Consider the following 15,344-nt stretch of genomic DNA (forward strand, 5'->3'; position numbering starts at 1 on the left):
TTATACTTCTGGCCCTTAAACCCTGGAGCCAGGAGAGCAGCTTCAGTGAGTCAACCTCAGCCAGTCCCTTTGGTGAAGGGTGGTGGCTCACTGGCAGAACATCTCTCCTGCATGCAGGACCCCAGCATCTCCAGGTACTAGTAGCTCTGCAAAGGTCCTGCATGAAACCCTAGCGAGCCTCCACCACCCAGTGCAGTTACCAAAAATCATTTTTCAATAAATTGTACAATAATTGTACATTTGAATATCTACTTGCCATTATTCTGACTATGTTTCTGCTTTCAGAGCTAGTTATTACTTACATTATTACAAAAAACAGTAATAATTGAATGCAGTGACAATAATTTATGATAATAAAGAGTGGACACATAGTCCTACAGATACAACCGGCCCTTTGAGGGTGACCAAACTGCTGATGCGGCCCCCGATGAATTTGAGTTTGACACCCCTGCTCTAGAAGCTACAACATTCCACTACATGCGGTTAAAAAGGTCCTTTGCCCAGCAACATTATATTTTGGGTGTAGGAGACTTAATGTCTTCTCTATAGAGATCTTTAATTTCAAAGTACCGTACTGGGCAGAGAGAATAATGAGTGCTTTGAGTAATACAAGTAGTAGTTTTCCAAACATAATACCTACATGCAATTACATAACTTACATTAGGCAACCTAAACAAATAATTATGTTTAAACTTTCCATTCTACTCTTAAATGTCAATGTCTCTACTGTTCTGTCCTCGAGCATTCCCACAGGATCTACTAAGCTTAACACCTGAGTATGCTCCCTACTGGGACAAATCTCTTATCCACCAGAGAAAAAGAAATCTGCAGTGGGTTTTTGAAGGTTAGTTGCCTCTTTAAAAAGTTGCCTTGCTATATTTTTGAATGACCACACGGTAAACTGGTTCTGCAAACAATTTGTAAAAGCAAAGAATAATCATTTGAGCCACAGTGGCTTCATGCAATTTTATGGAGATGAAGGGAGGCACACAAAAGAATACAAAGGAACAAGGGGGAAATCATCACTTGATATGATTAATTCACAGTACTTAACACATTGCCAAGCATAAGGCCTGGAAGCAAAGGAAAGTCTCTGACCACTGTGTTTTGCATACGCATCTACAGTCACAGTGGTTAGACAAATTGCCACTCTTCCTTCTGGCATCAGAGATCATGAAATCTCCTTAGACACAAAAAGGGGAATGTGAGCTACACAATTCTCATGAACATACCTTGTAAACAACTTAGTATACCAAGTTCCTTTCAGAAAGTTAGTAACTGCATTCTAACATCTGGGAATCCAAATTCAGTGATGGAATAAACTTTTTGAAAATGAGACAGAATAAAGCACTCTTAAGATTGGGCCATTTTAGCTTCAAGTCTACTGTAAATATATTTTGGAGGAAAAGTAGCAAAGTGTTTATTCAGTCAACAGTTTTCCTTAACTAAGTAAAAGGCATCAGACGAATACTTCTATTTTAGGTGAGGAACGTGAAAGCTGAGAGAAGTGATTAGCAGAAGGTCAGTCTACCCAAAGGTTTATTTTCTTTTAAAGTTCACTTAGCACTGGTCACAGATTTGAGTTGCTATGAAAACTGAACCTGAGAGGAAGAGTGGAAGAGAGAAATTCATCTGCAAGCAAGAATTACACAATTAATTATAACCTTATAATAAGTATCGGGGGGGGGGGGAGAGGCCTTTGCAGATCTATTGCAACTCACCCAGAGGTCTAGCAGCAGATCATAATCTACCTGACCATTCCTGGTTGTCACTAATGTAAAGGCTATATGTATATAAATCCATCATGCCTTTGTAAGGTGCTGGGTAATACAGGGGACAAAGGCTTATGGGTCAGATAATGTCTCCCCTTCTGTAAAACAAAAAGTAAAACATTCGACAACTAATGAAGATCGACAACATCAACATTCTTATGAACAAGCTAGTTTTCATAAGCTGTCTAAACAAGTACAAAAGATTATTGTGCTCGATTGAAAGAAAGAAAGAAAACCAAAACACACACACAATGGTTTGTTTTATACAACAATTTTCTAAACATTGGTAGAAGGGTTTTGCTAAATATTTTCTTATTTATTATTTTGTTCAATATATACATATGCCATAGCATATACCTACTGTATATTAAAATGGATGCAGAAGAATATGAAATACCACCTGCCTAGCACCACAATCTCCCTACCTGAAGAATTGTGTACTTCACAAATTTGAGTTGCTATGAAAACTGAACCTGAGAGGAAGAGTGGACGAGAGAAATTCATCTGCAAGCAAGAATTACACAATTAATTATAACCTTATAATACATTAGTATGTTTAGAAGCCACGTGTGACCTCTAGTTATTCTGCAAACAAATGGCTTGCTGTCTCTGGATCCTGCTTTATACAGAGAGGGAACAAATGGCTCATTGTTCTGCCCTAAAATAGTTGCAGAGAATTAAATATTTTATCCCTACTTGTGTCATAAAGTGCTACTATTGTACAAGTACTCTACTGTGAAGATACATTAGATAAGATTTGGAGCAAGCAAAAATCAATCATCTTGACGTCTCAGGAACCACTTAAGCTAACTGTTCAAGAAAAAGAGCCACATTAAGTCTGTAGTGGCAAGATGACAAATATATAATTAAAATGTTGTGGCACCTTTGAGGCTAACTGGTTTATATGTGGCCTGAATTTTTGCTGGTCAATAGCTTACTTCATCAGATGCATTAAGCAGACAGACAAGATCATAGACATAAAGGCAAAAAGCAAAGGACCCCTGGATGGTTAAGTCCAGTCAAAGGCGACCACGGGGTTGTGGCGCTCATTCTGCTTTCAGGTCAAGGGAGCCAGCGTTTGTCCACAGACAGCTTTCCGGGTCATGTGGCCAGCAGGACTAAACCACTTCAGGTGCAACAGGACACTGTGATGGAAACCACAGCGCATGGAAATGCTGTTTACCTTCCCACCGGAGTGGTACCTATTTATCTACTTGCACTTTGACGTGCTTTCGAACTGCTAGGTTGGCAGGAGCTGGGACAGAACAACGGGAGCCTACTCTGCCGCATGGATTCGAACCGCCGACCTTCTGATCGGCAAGCCCAAGAACATGGGTAGGCAAACTAAGGCCCGGGGGCCTGATCCGGCCCAATTGGCATCTAAATCCGGCCCGCCGACAGTATGGGAGTCAGCGTGTTTTTACATGAGTAGAATGTGTCCTTTTATTTAAAATGCATCTCTGGGTTATTTGTGGGGCATAGGAATTCATTTTTTCTTCTTCAAAGTATAGTCTGGCTCCACACAAGGTCTGAGGGACAGTGGACCGGCCCCCTGCTGAAAAAGTTTGCTGACCCCTGCCCAAGAGGCTCAGTGGTTTAGACCACAGCGCCACCCACATCAACCTGGACAGCCTATGACAAATCAAATTTTAAAAGTGGAAGTTTAAGATAACATAACCCACTTGCCAGAGCACAGAGTGTCACATGGATGTTGTAGATATGTGTACACAATGTAAAGCTGACCAGCATTATGCAATTAATGAATTAAGATTCTAAATCCCCCTATATCATCAACTACCCTTCTAAGTTTTCATTTAACTAGCATTAAATGGACCGGTTCACACATATGAAAGTCTGTCTGCATGGAGCAGTTTGAGGATGCAACTGTATGGAAGAAACACAAGCTGTCCCAAGCACATTCACAATTACCGGTACTTGGTGGTAGGTAGCACATTTTCCAGCAAACAGCAGAAGCAAGCAGGGATGTGGCCACTTATTCAAAGCTCTGAACAAGCCCTGTAAGTTTTCCTACTGCTACACAGATTCAGCATGAAACTGGGAGCCTACTTCAGAAGTGGTCCAGACATTTTAAGTTTTACATCTGGCGAACCGCCAATATTCAATTTGTATACTGTATATTCTCTCTATCACAAGCCACTTTGGTTGAGTGGCTGGGGCAACGCAGTCAGATGGGTGGCATATAAATTTATTATTATTATTATTAGCCACCTTGGTAGTCCCAAATCCATCTCAAAATAAATATGGCACAAATTGAAGTAGTAAGCTACCAATAAACAACTAAAACTAATTCTAGGGGACACCAACATCCAAGCGATCATTTTATGTGTGTATCAGTAACGCATCAGCCTCATACTTCATTTCTAACCCTGATGTGTTAATCACCTCTAAAGAAAGGAGCCCATAACCGCTTAAAATGTCAATGCAAAACTCATTTAAAATTCTAATACAAATAAGCTTCATAGAGTAGTAAAGACGCCACATTATTGATCCAGCTTCCAAACAATTAAATAAAGTCATCCTTGATTTGGGATTCGAACAGCAGCAAACCAAGGAAGGGAAGGATGAAGCAGGGTGGAAATCATATATTAAAAAAAATAAAGCCAAACACTATCAACAAGAGTGACAACCAGTAGCCTCGGTCACAATTAGTGGTTTATTTACAAGGCAGAGGTTAATTGATTTTATGTCCGCAATCCATTTTCCATTACATGCTTCTAGGGGACAATATGGCATTCACTCATGAAAATTATACCGATTTGTAGCACACAAACATGTTATTTTTCTTACACTTTGCTGAAAAATCATTTCTCTTTTTTAAAAAAATTGTGCAGTAAGAAAGAATGCATGCCACCCTGAAGAGATACAACAGCAAAACAGGGAAATAGACAGCACTTATTTTAATAGGTCTACTCTGATTGCAACACTGGGTTGAATCCGGCTAAGCCCAACTCAAAGCAGACCCACTGAAATGAATGAATCTGAATTAGTGGTACCCTGAGCAGGCCTCGGAGTCTGAACGCTGTTGCTGCACTTGTCTTTTGATTACTTAAGACTGCCCTTCCCTCTCTGCTGAATTCAGTCAAGTTTTCTCCCCCTTTTCATAGGCAAGGAATACCACGACAAGATGTTGAAAAAAAAACTCCTGCCGTCTTTCGGTCGTGACAAGACACGAGGAGCCTTTGCTCATATAATGGCAGTTGAAGTGAAGCAGGCTGCAGGAGAGCTCTGACGAGCAATATGGGGGGTCAGCGTTCCTGAAAGGCCACCAGGCAGATTGCATTATCTTGCTGCAAGGATTTGGCATGCAATTGCTTATAAGTCTTTGCACCAGAGCAAAGTTGCTTTGCACTGGATTTCGGACATCTGATACATATGTGCAGTGACCCAAGAACCCCAGTTCTCTTTGTTTGTCCTTTTAAAGGCAGAATTCCTGTGCCGAGCTACTCAAGCTTATTCAATCTACCAAAATAGACAACTGTTTGCCAGATCTATCCATACCCGAAGTTTCTAGACCATCTTGGCTGTGAAGAGAAGTTTGAGGGTATGTAGATTGTAGACAATCTCCACAGAAGCCTCAAAAAGCAAAAAGAAAGTTTGACCCAAGTTTTTAAGGGGGGGGGAGCTAGACTTCCTGGACAAGCACATATTTCTGTCCCCAGAAGCCCCCTCCAACAAAATTCAATATTGGTATTATGTTGCAAACAGCTCAGGCAAACTAAGGAGCTATGCAAAATGACACATCTTATTTGAGTATTTGGGTTTTCTTGCCACACAAATAGGACCCCCCCCTGCATTTGGCATAAGCAGTATTTCTTTTCTGGGGGGGGACATTTTGTGAATCTTTGTACTTTTGTCCATTTACTGTATTTATTTCCCCCGATTTGAACTATAAAATGGTGATTTTCTTGAGTCAAAATGAGAGTACCCCTAAACCTTTTTTTAGGAAAAAAGAGCACTGGGCATGAAGGATTGCCAGCACTAGTCACAACAAAAACCTTGTGAAGCTGACAAAGTTAGTCCTTAGCAGAGGACCAGGATTTCAGAAGGAGCATTCACATTGAGAGCAAACAGATTCTCTTCCCACAGGTATCTAGTATTTTCTAAACTTTTCCAGATCAAATTATTATCTATTTACTCCAATTTCCCTCTTTCTACACTAAGAATTGGCTGTTCTCTACTCCCTTTCAACAACAATATGGAAGTTGCTGCATTCTGCAAGGGCAAGGCAAATTACCATCGCGGAACTACTACTGGGAATTTCTGAAACCAAAATCAAACTGCAAGCCAGTTATGAAGCAGCAGAGTTGTCTAACTGCAAAAGGGCTTAAAGGCTGCAATCCTAAGCATATCTACTCAGAAGTAAGCCTCACTGAACCCGGCGGGGCCCACCTCTGAGCAAACATGCCTAGGATTATGCTATAAGAAAGTTATATGAGGGCAAAGAAAGAGTGGGGGATGCATGGCCCTCAAAAGTGGGGAGCCCAGTGCTACTGGACTCTAATTCCCATCAGTCCACGTTAGCATGGGCAATGGTCAGAGATTACTGGAGTTTTAGTTTAGCAATATCCGGAGGACTATGGTCTCCCAGCTCTGGCAGTAAAGTCAACACAGGTAATTGCTGCCAGCAGAGAAGCTAATGCTTGTCAATTAAGGAGACAACCTACTGATATAAGGACCCAGTCCCAAAAGTAGTTATTTACATACTTTAAATTGTAGTGTAAAATATTATTATTATTATTATTATTATTATTATTATTATTATTATTATTAATGTACCACCCTTCATCCAAGGACCACATAAATTGACTGAACTGACTAGGAAAATTGATAAGACTACTCAGTTGTGGAAGCATTTAATGACCTAACAGTGTTGGGCAACCTTTTGAGCTTGGTGTGTCAAAATTCACCAAAAAACGAGCATAACTCGAGGGTGGGGTGTCACTTCAAGAAAAAAACCCATAATTTCATGATATTTATAGTTTAAATAACAAAAATGTATAATTGTAATATATAACTGTATTTAATAAACCAAAAACTAATTATTTAACCTAACCAAACCAAAAACCCCTTACTTATCACATAGTGCCCAGAGTTGTTGAGCTTGTTGTTGGAGGTGTTGGAGGGTTTTGGGGTGTGTGTGTGTGCAAAAGTTGCTTTGCTTTTGGGGGGGATGCCCCAAAGCTGCTGCGCTTTTTTGGGGGGGGGGAACAGAAATAAATGATGAATAATACCTTTGCTGGAACTAACACGCAGCACCGACATAGTCTGCCAAAGCGCCAGAAAAAACAGCACAGAAAGGGTTAAAAAACCAATCTCTGGCTACCAGCAACAACAACGGATCTGGGTTTTAACAGCAGAGACAAGCTGTAGCGGAGACAAGCTCTAGTGGAGACAAGCTGTAGGAGGAGCGGGAGAACAAATGGGGGGGAAAACAACAACAACAGCAGCATGAATGGGCCAATGGGGCGTATGCCAGCAGTGAGGGCTCTGTGTGTCACATCTGACATGCATGTGATAGGTTCGCCATCACTAAGGTCCTAAGGTCTTATCACCCTCCCAATACTTATCTCTAACACAGCATGCATAGGTAGACAAAAGAGGAAATGTCAGTGTAAACCCAAGAAACAAGAAGACACAGAGCAAAAGCACAAGGCTCTACAACATGGGTGTCAAACACAAGGCCCGGGGGCCAAATCCGGCCCGCCAGACCTCGTCATGTGGCCCGCCGAGCGCCCCAGCCAGCGGGACCCAGCAGCGGGACCTTGCTGCTGAAGCGCCGCGCCAACAAACAGCTGGGGCCTGGGGGGGGGGTAGAAAGGCAGGCGGAGCAGCGCTGCGTGGAGCGCCCCGAGCCACAGCAGGAGAAGGAGGAGGCAGCTTGCTGGGTCAGCGCCCAGCAGCGCCGCACGGAGAGTCCCGAGCCTCTGCGACGCAGCAGTGCTCTGTAGCACTTTGAATCCTCCTCCTCCTGCCATGGCTCGGCGCCTGGAAACGGCTGCTGCTGCTGCTGCTGCTGCTGCTGCAGCAGCACAGACAAAGCACCCAGCAGCGCTGTGTGGAGGAGGAGGAGGATTCAAAGTGCTACAGAGCACTGCTGCGTTGCAGAGGCTCGGGACTCTCCGTATGGCGCTGCTGGGCACCGACCCGGCAAGCCGCCTCCTCCTCTTGCCTCACCTCCTCCTCCTCCTGCCGCGGCTCAGCCTCATGAACGTGAGCTCAGCAGCGGCTCAGCCTCATGAACGTGCAACTCTGAGGCTTTACGCACGTCTCCTAAAACGGACACCCGCTGACTCACGCTGCACGGGAAATGCTTTTTGCCCGTGGGTCCCTTCGCGCTCTTTTCTGGCGCTGAATCAAGGCGACGACCCCCCCCTTTCCCTTTCTTCCTTCCTCTCTCTCGTTCTTATTCTTTCTTTCCCTCTCCTTCCTTCCTTCTTTATCTCTGTCTTCTCTCCCTCTTTCTTTTTCTTTACTTCTTTATTCCCTTCCTTCTTTCCTACTCTTCTTTCTCTCACCTCTTTCCTTCCTCTCTCCCTCCTGCTCCCTCTTTTCTTTCTTCCTTTCTTTCTTCCTTCCTTTCTTCCTTCCGTCCTTCCCATCTTTCTTCCTCTCCTCAGAAACATAGGATGCTGCTTTATACTTCTGGCCCTTAAACCCTGGAACCAGGAGAGCAGCTCCAGTGAGTCAACCTCAGCCAGTCCCTTTGGTGAAGGGTGGTGGCTCACTGGCAGAACATCTGTCCTGCATGCAGAAGGACCCCAGCATCTCCATGTACCAGTAGCTCTGCAAAGCTCCTGCATGAAACCCTAGCGAGCCTCCACCACCCAGTGCAGTTACCAAAAATCATTTTTCAATAAATTGTACAATAATTGTACATTTGAATATCTACTTGCCATTATTCTGACTATGTTTCTGCTTTCAGAGCTAGTTATTACTTACATTATTACAAAAAAAACAGTAATAATTGAATGCAGTGACAATAATTTATGATAATAAAGAGTGGACACATAGTCCTACAGATACAACTGGCCCTTTGAGGGTGACCAAACTGCTGCTGCGGCCCCCGATGAATTTGAGTTTGACACCCCTGCTCTACAATAATTGAGACATGGGGAAAACACAGTATCAGAGGGGCTTTCCAATAATAGCTAAGGCCACGATCCTAAACCCACTTACTTTGGAATCAGTTCTAACAAAGTCAATAAGGCTTACTTTTGAGAAGGGTTACTTTAAGCCTGCACTGAAGAGAACAACTGAAAATAAGGTGACTCAAACAAACCAAAAGGGTTTACATACTGTAATAAAAAATTAAACAAGACATTATGGATATATGGGCAGTTATCAAATATTGATCAGCCTACACAACTCCATTAAGTGAATGGAAATTGAATGGGCAAAATTATCCAAGAAGAAACTTTATGGCCTCATCCTATTAAGAGTATTAGTATACAATGCCATCAACGTGCATGGCACTTTGCAGAACAAGAGACAAAAGAAAGGTCCCTGACCCAAGGAGCTTCCAATTTAAGATTTGCTACAGATGAGTAATGGAGGGAATGGAAATTAAGCAATCAATGAAAATGCATTTTTAGTTGCATACGTAGAAATGGGGGGGGGGGTGTCCCTGAGCCTACCAAATAATTTATTTGTTAGTTAGTTTAATTTGTAGATCTCAGGGCAGTTCACAGCATAAAATGTGCACTTTCCAAAGCAAGACATGAACTGAAACACAACCATGCCTTGAAATGCACACTTTCAATTTTGCAGTGTAGTTCTCCAGCCATGTAATGCAAAAATGCACATATTAGGGTAAGGTGGGCATAGAAGAAATATATGAGTGATAACAAAATGCATTGTGCTAAGGGACACTGCCTTTGCAAAACAAAAACAAAAACCATGCACATTAGGGAAATTGCACACAAAAAACATGTGTATTAGGAGAAATTCACGGTAAGATGCTGGTTGATTTTTATGAGGATTTTATTTTAAATGAATTGTAAACAGATATAGAAATGTGGAGAACTGATTTAAGATTGGAAAAACAAAACAAGAATTGAAATTGCCAGATTTCCCCATTTCTAGTACATGTATTTATGTTTACTTTCACTAGGGGACGACTAAGAGGTCATGCCAAAAGCTTCAAAGAAAAGGTAGCTTTAAGGAGAGGGCTCCTAAACTCTGGGTTGTGGGTTCAAGCCCCACATTGGGCAAAAGGTCCCAAGCACAAGTTTATATTTCCATGTCAGCAATAGATGCAGAGTAGCAGTTTTATACAAAGCGTGGGGCCAGAGAGGTGAAAAGAGGACACAACTGGAAATGACTCACCAAAAATGGCAAGCTGAAGACCTGACAGAGTCACTTGCATAAGAACAACAACAAATACATAATAGTTAAAATCAAGGTTTTTTTGTTTTGTTTTTTAAATACATTAGACAGGGAAGGTCTTTCTGCCTCTCTGGTGTCCTTCCTTTCTGTCCCCTGAGAATCTGTCTCACCACAGGCAAGAGTAAACTTTAACAGCCCTCACATTGTAGCTATAAGTAACTTTAAAGTGCCCTGTTACAACTCCAACATAACACTGTTGCCAGCCAATGAGTTACCACAAACTGAGGTGATCCCCGGGTTTTCTTCTTGCCCAGGTCAAATATGTGTACGTATTTATAACATGAGAATGGCCACACCAGCGTATTCCCTTCATTGTGCCCGATACAAGTGCTGGAAATGGCTACTCAATGGGAACCAATGTGGTATAACAGTTAGCGTGTCAGACTAGGACCTAGGAGACGTGGGTTCCAATCCTCGCTCAGACATGACGCTCACTGGGTAAACCTGGGCCATTAACTGCTGCTCATCCTATCTAATCTAATAGGGTTGTTACACATGGGGATTGAATGAGACAGGAGAGAACCATGTTTGCTGCCTTTTAATTCCTTGGCGGAGGGGAAGAACGGGGCTTAAGTACAATAAATAATAAATAGTGAGTATACTGGACAAAGAGAGAAAGAAGAACACACACTTGTACAGTCACGTTCATGTCCAAATATACCTGTGTCATAAATATAAATCCATACATAATCATGATCTAGGAATGAATCTTGAAAATGAGTACAGTGGTGCCTCGCTAGACGAAATTAATTCGTTCCACGGGTCTTTTCTTATAGCGAAAAATTCGTCCAGCGAATCCCATAGGAATGCACTGAATTTTTTCGACCTTTTTTTTGCCCATAGGAACGCATTAATTGAATTTCAATGCATTCCTATGGGAAACCGCGACTCGCTAGATGAATTTTTCGGAAAACGCATTCGTCTAGCGAGGCAAGCTCCGCTCGAAAAAACCTTTCGTTAAGCGGAAATTTCGTTAAGCAGGGCATTCGCTAAGCGAGGCACCACTGTATAATCAAAATATTCCAAACTACCTAGCTTCCTTCATTTTTTAAAAGCATCCTTAAAACATTAACTCATCATTTAGAAATATCTTGCTTAGCATTATCACAGTCTCTGCTTCTAGGTTTCAGTTCAGAGTAACAGGTACATTTCAATTATCTGTAGATATGCCTATGCCATTGTATTTAAACTGCATCTCTTTAAGAAAAGGCAGGAATTGATTTGAAAGCATATTCACATCAAAGCATGCATCACCCTTTAATTTACATCAGATTGGCCACTCTGGAGCTAGCATCCATGCATTTTGCAGCAGCTTGGATAAATCCACTGTGGTTGGGGAAACTCATCATACAAAAGGAGTCTCAATAAATTCAGGCCAAAATCCTAAAGACACCTCTGTGTCTACTGAAAAGCAAGCCCCAGTGAGTTAGTGGAGATTACTTCCAGGTGAATGGATATATGGCTTACAGCCTTATCAGGAATGAAGCCTCATGCATCTCAGACAGTGATATTTTCCTAGTAAATATGCAGGGGACTGAGCTGTTGCTGAATGTCGAGAGTTTTAATCCAACTGGTAAAAATGCTCATAGAAATAAATGAACATGGCTAACTAAGGTCAATTAATTTCACTGGGTAAAACTTAGCTGAATATCACTGAATATGTATTCACTGGAATATATATATACTGGAATCAAATCTATTTTTATGGGGAGGTTTAGCACGTACTGTTAGCTAACTTCCTCTCTTCTAAGCATTTATCTTAGAAGTATATGGTTTTGACAGTGGGAGCTTCAGAAATTAAGCCTAAGGTAACATCTCTTCCCTTCGACCTGCAAGATCTGCTTCTACCGTACTACACAAGCACAAGCAGCAGCCTCCTGCTTCCATGCACTGCTTAGCACTGCTGCGTTACAGAGTCATGACCACCACACCCTCTCTCCCAAGGAAAAACACACACCAAACAAACTACAGAAGAAGCCTCCATTTGTCCTTGAGTCCAGGAAATACTGCTACTGAACAACCTTCTCCCTTGTGACTATTACCTTCACCCAGAACCAGCAATTAAATTTTTTTGCAACTGTTGATGTTGTCCACTTGCATCGAGTGCATGCTAGCTACTAAAATATCACACGCTTCCGATTTTCCAGGCAGCAATTATTGCAAGAACGAATCTGGCATCTTGAGACGTTGTAAATAAATGGGAGGGAGGGGAGAGGGAAAGGGTGGGAAAGACCTTCTATCGCTTTAACCCCATAAGGAAAATGCAACGCGTAAATTCTGCTCATATTCTGCTCTGCTATTTGAGTGGGAGAGGAATGAGCGAAAGAAAAGACTCCCCCCCCCCCCTTTACTTACTGAACCACTCAATGGCTGAATTCAGAGAAAACAGAAAACCATCATTTTCTTCCAAACCTCTGCATATACGAAGAAGACTCCGTAGGGTAACATTTCCTGAAAATGGCAGAGGTGCAGACTGGTATAGCACGGCGAGACCCACCCAGCTCCTGGCAGCATGGCTGGCTACTTCCATCGCCAGAAAGCACACAAAAATCAGCCAACGCTTTCCTTTTTCTGACGCTTCCCCCTATATTGCCTCTGAATTGTTGTCGGAGTGTGTGCATGTGTGTGGTATTTGAGACTTCACCTCCTTGCCATGTTATTTCCCATTCGGCACTCCTCCTTTCCCTTGAAAGGAAAGGGCAGCGCCATGGAGCTGAGGACGGATTAGAAGAAAAACAAAACACCCAGACTTTCACCCCCCACCCCCCAATATGGACCATAGGGCTACAGCCGAGGGCGCCAGGTTATGGGAAGGCCTCGGACTCTACACCGCTGGGGAGATGCAAAGGTGGAAACACCCCCCACGCCGTCCCTCTCCCAGCTTCGCAAGAAGAGCACCTTATTTCGCCAAGGGCTGAGCATTCTTGCAGCCACGGTCCTTGCCCAGCGCCACCGCCACCTTTACGCAGCCCGCGCGCGCCGCTCCATCAGTGCCTTCTCGCTGCTGCAGGCTTGATAGGCGGGATGCGATTGCGGGGGAGGGGAGGGGAGGAATCGCGGGGAAGGGGGGGCTTACCTGGTCTCTCCGACACCACCCTCCTAAGCAATGGGACGCCCGGCTTTGCGGGGGAGGGAGGGGGGAAGCGTCCCTAACAAGGCGTCTCGCTCTCTCCGCCTGCCACTCACCTCTCCCCCGCCGGCAGCCTCCGGCTCTCCTTTGTCTAGCTCCCTTTCTGCAACCGGCGTCCTGTCGCGTTTCGTCTCGGCTCCCCTCCCCGCCGCTCCGGGGATGGCGGAGAGGAAGCTGCGCTTGAAGCCGACGCGGGCGAAGAGGCAGGCGGCCGGGGGAAAGGAGGAGGCGTCGCTGTCTCCGCCGCCCCTCCGCTCGCTTCCTTTCGTTTTGCGCCCTCAGCTCGGCCTCGGTCTGCCTTGAGGGGCGAATCCCGCGCAGACGGAGCAGCAGCAGCAGCAGCAGCCCGGGTGGCGTAGGGATGAGGCGGCGACGGCGGCTCCTGCTCACTCTCCCCCAGCCCCGGCAAGCGGGAGGGTAGATGGGTGGGACCTGCTCCTCCTCCTCCTCCTCTTCCCCAGCCGGCTGACACGGAGCTAGTGCCGGTCGAGAGACGCGCCTCGGAGGGGCTGCTAAGGCGCTTCGGCGGACTGCGAGGAGGACCGCGCATGAGCGGCCTGGGGGGACCCAAGGCGGGGAGGAGGCGCGCCAAAGCAGGGGCAAGACGGGGGAACACCGGCCGGCCGGCTGGCTGGCTAGCTAGCTAGCTGGCTACGAAGGGAGGCGGGGCGCTGTCCAACGACCAGCAAGAGGCGTCTGCACTACGAACTGAAACGGCTTTATGCTTGTCGTAACCTCGCCTTCCCCCCCCCCCCACACACACCAAAGGACTCTGGGAATTGTAGTTTGGGGGGGAAGGTTCTCTCAGGAAACGCAATGTAGCAGCTGGTTTGGGTGGGTGGGTGCGCTTTCAGATAGGGCCAAGCCGGTTTCTTGTGGTGCCAGTCACAACCTACCCTTCCGCCGTTTTGGATATATCACTCGAGCTGGTGCTTTAGTTTAAATCAATAGGTAAAGGTAAAAGAAGGTAAAGGACCGCTGGACAGTTAGGTCCAGTCAAAGGCAACTATGGGGTTGTGGCGCTCATCTTGCCTTTTCTGGGTCATTGGCCAGCATAACTAAACCCCTTCTGGCGCAGCAGAACACTATGACGGAAACCAGAGCGCAACAAAATGCTGTTTACCTTCCTGTCGCAGCCTATTTATCGACTTGCGCTGGTGTGCTTTCAAACTGCTAGGTTGGCAGGAGCTGGGACAGAGCAATAGGAGCTCATAAGGTCATGAGGTTTTGAACTGCCAACCTTCTGATTGGCAAGCCCAAGAGGCTCAGTAGTTTAGACCACAGCGCCACCTGCATCACTTTAAAACAATAGATTAAATTCAGCCTGTATGGCCCTGGTCCTCCCTTTACTTAGTGCCTTCTGGGTTGTCAGGTAAAGATGCCACAGTGATAGCAGAAGCTGCAACCGGCAACATTTCCGCCATCAGGTCTACACCCCGGGCAACCTCTTCCTTAAGCCATCCTGACCATTGACTAGCCTCTTTGGCATGTCTTTGAGCTCTACCCTCCATTAGGGCTGGGTGATATCTGGTTTCGATGTTGTGATATATCACCAGCTCAACATCTCAATATACCAATATATCACGATGTCTGGGGGGGAAAGGATGGAGCTATGCAGAGGCATCGAGTGGCTTCACAGTTTTTCCCACAATCTGTTTTTTGCAACACACATCGTGACTCATGATATATTGCCAGGTCAAAAATGTTGAAATCGGTATCATGATATGGACTTCAAAGTGGTTGTGGGTGATATATTGATATATTGCCCAGCCATACCATACGTCGGCCCTTGAAAGCTAGAATAGTTCCCCCTTTCACCCCACCCCACAATTCTCTCTCTGTTTACATCCCTCTCCCATCTGCCCTTTTCCTCAAGCAACTTACTTTTCCCTTTTTAACCTGGCTCCCCACTCAGCCACACTAGGATATCTCCCTAGTCCTCTGCCTGCCTGCCCCCATTTGAGATTTGGATACCAACCAGTCAGCTTTTCCTTTTCGCACAGAAGTTGAGCTGAAGACATTTTAAGGATTCTCCT

The 15,344-nt window shown here is 44.7% G+C and overlaps 1 protein-coding gene across 2 annotated transcripts in view; it reads right to left on the reverse strand.

The window, feature by feature from the left end:
• The window catches only part of CDC42SE2 (CDC42 small effector 2), a 96,608-nt gene extending 82,745 nt beyond the window's left edge, over window positions 1-13,863 (reverse strand). Inside the window, exon 1 of one of the 2 annotated variants that reach the window (XM_035099731.2) lies at window positions 13,365-13,863. The gene's annotated coding sequence lies outside the window, so the exon portion shown is untranslated. Of the gene's footprint in view, window positions 1-13,076; window positions 13,236-13,364 lie in introns of those variants that run through there. The other variant, XM_035099733.2, reaches the window with a different exon arrangement.
• Window positions 13,864-15,344: the final 1,481 nt, after the last annotated feature.

Source organism: Zootoca vivipara, chromosome 11 (genome assembly GCF_963506605.1).
Source record: "Zootoca vivipara chromosome 11, rZooViv1.1, whole genome shotgun sequence".
In the NCBI taxonomy this organism is placed as follows: Eukaryota; Metazoa; Chordata; class Lepidosauria; order Squamata; family Lacertidae; genus Zootoca; species Zootoca vivipara.